This window comes from Petromyzon marinus, chromosome 64 (assembly GCF_048934315.1).
Source record: "Petromyzon marinus isolate PM22_M1 ecotype Great Lakes invasive population chromosome 64, UKy_Petmar_22M1.pri1.0, whole genome shotgun sequence".
NCBI classification, from domain to species: Eukaryota; Metazoa; Chordata; class Hyperoartia; order Petromyzontiformes; family Petromyzontidae; genus Petromyzon; species Petromyzon marinus.
Window position 1 is genome coordinate 16,061,990 of NC_133730.1, and position 4,322 is coordinate 16,066,311.

General features: G+C 45.7%; 1 long non-coding RNA gene across 1 annotated transcript; it reads right to left on the bottom strand.

Moving 5' to 3' along the window:
- Nucleotides 1-261: 261 nt before the first annotated feature.
- LOC142906445 (uncharacterized) lies at nucleotides 262-4,053 on the bottom strand. Its single transcript, XR_012930251.1, has 4 exons — nucleotides 3,472-4,053; nucleotides 2,163-2,403; nucleotides 1,425-1,560; nucleotides 262-1,030 (listed from the first exon to the last, which is right to left on the bottom strand). It is a non-coding gene; the product is annotated as an uncharacterized LOC142906445 (long non-coding RNA).
- Nucleotides 4,054-4,322: the final 269 nt, after the last annotated feature.

A 4,322-nucleotide genomic window follows, 5' to 3' on the forward strand; every position in this document is an offset into this window, starting at 1 on the left:
GATAGTACATGCCGATGAATAATTAATAGATGCTTGAAAACATCTATCCCCCACCATCTGCCTGTGTTTGGCCTAAAACCCAATCACCCAGAATGCCCAAATTCACCTTACATACTCTAGGAATGTAAGCAGGTTAATGCCTGTATATTCATCACAATCATCACTCCCAAATGTGAAGACATGTCACGAGACTCGCTGACTTTTCTTAAAATACTTGAGAAATACAAATCATAGCTGAATATTTTCAATTCCATGTGTATAAGCCTTTGTCTCAGATTTATTGTAAAATAAATATACATGTACAATATAAACATTCAAATATCAGAAAATATTTAATGTATGTTGAATTTCTTTCACACTGTACATAAACAACCATGCTAAACAAGACATGATAAAAACAATCCAAGTCATGGGTTGCATACAATATGCAACTTTGGTTTATTGATTACAAATTACATAAAAGGTTCTGAAATTTTACAATACAGGTATAGTGCAATCTAAATAAGCAAATGTACTTTTACAGTGATTTCCCAAATGTTTATAACTACACAAATACTAGCATGTATGTTCCCAATAAAGTAGTCTCCTTCCAAAATGGCTAAAACCAAAATTAGTTTAGTTGTGCTCACAATATTGTTCACATATCCGTTCTATTTCAAGTGACATTTGAGTCTGTATGGATTTGCTGTGCAAAATACTGCTGCAACCATTCAATAACTCCAACCCTGAACGAACTTTATCACATTTTTCCAATACTTTGTTGTGGCACTTCCATTAACAGGGCAATTACTGTGCCCCATGGGCCCCACAAGTTCACAAGTAATTGCGATTCACACCACAGCACCTGAAGTACCATTGATGTTTAACAACCATGAATTAGCAGGACCAAGCGAACGTATCCTTCTGAGTAGAAACCTCGACCACCGCCATAAAATGCTTTCGGGCTTTCTACATCACGGGTAGTCAGCCATCCTTGTTCTCCTTGATGGTGTCAACCAGCTCTTTCAGACGCGACAGGTGGTACACGGCCCTGAGAAGAGACACGATTGAGAGAAAATTACTTGGTTGACTTATTATCAAGGTGGAAGCCAGAAAAATCTCACCAAGTCTCAGGAGGGTTTGGCAGTGATATTTTGCAAATTTCATCAGCGAGTGGTATGTGAGAGGAAAACGGAGAACCCGGTGAAAACAGAGGGAGTAAAATGCAAAACTCCGGATATAGATTCAAGATTCCATTGCCGTATTACTAACTCCTGGTTACCTAGCAGCCAAAATCTATAATATATGCTATTTCAAAACAGTCTCCCATCCAAGTAATAACCAGGCTTACCTGCTTAGCTTATAACATTCAAAATCTGACATCATACTTAGAGGCGGTGCAGCCTCTATGCTGTGCGTGAGTGTGGATATAAAGATAAATTCACAATGGCGTGGAGGGGTTTTCCCAGGGACGATCAGCCCCTAGAAAGACGTCCGTGTTGAAGCTGCCCGGGGAGGGGGCCTCCAAGCCGGGGGAGTCCAACTCCATGTGCGCCCTGCTCAGCAGCTCCTCCAATGAGGCTGTGCATCAAGAATCACGCATCGCACGTCACAACCACATGGGTGGCCGCTCAGCCGTCTCTGTGAGAAAAGACTGAATATGTACCTGAAAACATATGAAATGTCATCTGCTATATACAGACTATATATATACACACACCTAGGGATCTATTGTCCTCTGACACGGGCTCCTCGTTGGCTACATTCGTAAGGCCGGAGATATCCAAAACTTTGAGCCACTCTGGGTACTTTGGTCTGCTTTGCGGGCTCTGAGCGGTACCTGCTCTCTTTGTGCTGGTATCCGTCTCGTGGCTGCTGGTCTGGGAGTCCACATCGCAGTCACGCAGCCAGGCCGGGTACCTGAGCTCAGGAATGCTCGTGATCCCCGACACATCCAGCTTATCCTTTTGGCTTGTCAACCACCTGAGATAGGTACTTGTCGCACAGCCGCCGTTCGGCAAGTGCTCACGCCTAGTTGCTTCACTGCTCCATAAGTACAACAAAACATTCGTCTGGTTAGAAAAGAAATAATTTTCGGGCTTTGCCGACAAATTTAATGGCATCACGGCCTTGTTGCTTCTCGCTGTTGAGCTCAACCGTTTAGTTGGCTTATTGCCCCTCACCAATGATGCGCCGAAGCTGTGCGCGGTGACCCCGAGAGATGACCGCTTGCCTCTGTGCGACACTGTGAGGTCTCGGTGGGCGCCAGGCGAGCGGAGCAAGGACTTGGAGGAACCGTCAACTGGCGCCGCTAGGAGCTGGTCCGTGGTTAGACTGACCGTCGGGCTATGAGCCACGACCGCTGCAGCGCAGCAGTGAGGCTGCACGTGCCCGAGATGAGGTCCTCCACAAGCAGCATGCCACCTGCAATGTAAGACCCACAGACATTTTACTGGTACACAATGAATTTGCTCTCCCCTAGATTCCTTGACCCCTGAACGGCAATCCTGCAATGTTGCCTTACTTTGCACCATCAGTAACTAATGATGTTATCCGTTTGTGGAGTTTGTGAGAATATGGGATAAATCAGTGCATGAGCTGTTATTGTTTAAACTTCAGATGTGTCCAGTCTAGGATCTGCAAATTTTGACACAAAGGTTGGAGGATCACTTAGATTTCACAAACTTTACAACCTCGATAATCAGTGAAGTTGCTGGAAGATGACAGGAGAAAGAAATGCATGCACCGACCTATCTGTTCAGACCTATGCTATCCTCTCATATGCGTGTGCTTACTGTGGATAGTTTTCTCTGACATAAAATGAACTCATTAATGGAATTTGCCAAGCATCCCAGTGTGGGACTCTCACGAAAATGTATCTTTAGACCTTATTAAGGGTTTTTTTTCTAGGGGAATTACATTACATTCATGATAGCATAGCATAATTGACAAGCACCCAGTACAAGCAAAAAAAATGGGGTTCTCCTCTCCAATTATCCCCCATCCAGTCAACTAGCTTCGATACCTTATGAGACCTCCTTTGCCAGTAACAAGATATAGTAATAGGTTTTTACCCTTTTATCTGGCACAAAAACTGACACTTTTATACAAGGGATCATGTTTGCGATAACCACAACGCAAGTAGTCAAAATGCAAACAAGAAGACGCTAAGAATAAGAAGACGCCTTTTGGCGTCTTCTGGTCCAACACCAGTGGAGACTGGGATCTCAGAAAAGCCGTCTCGGGTGTGGACCAATCAAATTCAAGGACAGTGCATATTATCAGTTGTCTTTTTTGTTTGCATTTTGACTACTTGTGTTGTGGTTATTGCAAACATGATCCCTTGTATAAAGGTGTCAGTGTTTGTGCCAGATAAAAGGGTAAAAACCTATTACTATAGCTTCGATACCATTGCACCGCCTGCACACTCGATAGCCACTCGAGTGCAAGCACCACGGAGCGATTCCTCGCGTGGCGAGAGGCGCAACCCACCCTCATCCACACTGTGCATCCTCCTCTCCTCCGCGCGTCTCCGCTCCGCCATGCTGCGCGGTGCTGTGCTCTGCACGTATCCTGGGTAGCGGTGACGCACAGATTCCGCTCTGCTCAAAGTCCTCGATGTAGGCGTCCAGCGCACCGCTCGCCTACGAGCAGCACTGCTCTCCGCACACCACAGGGCTGTGCTAGCCCCCGCTTCCGGTCCGGAGCAGCGAGCTGCCCTGGCTGCCGCGAGGGCTTGTGTCCGTCACCGTGCTGTCGCCCGAAGGGCTGTTTGTCTCACCACCGTTGCAGTTCATTTTGTACGATTTGGGATGCCCGAACCGGATGGGGCCAGGGAGAGGAATCGCTGTGGCTACCAGGTCACCACTGGTCCTGGTATGGGGGGCACCATGAGGAGCTGCTGTGTGCGGAAAGTGGGTCCGACGTCACAACGCATGGGCCAGCGTCGACCACTTCGCGTTAGCAGCTTCAGCGTTAGGTCTCTTAAGCTACTGTGGCTGTTGTCCTTTTTTCAACAAAAATTCCAGCCTTTCCCATGCTTTCCTTCATCACACCTGCAAGCTCTATGTACAATTGAAGTGTCATAAATGCTCTACCTGCCTACTACTACATTATGAATGATATACATTTAAGAATTAGCTGGAGACAACTCCATGTTTAAAACACACTGTATTCAAAAGAGAAGGCTTAACATTTAACATTGGTTAACGTTTGGCATGTACACCTGCATATCAACAAATTACAGTACTACTAATAAAATGAATGCTACATATTAAGTGGTATTACAGTAGTATGACTACTTATATTTATATATTATCGCACCTCCGAAGAGCACGGTGGGC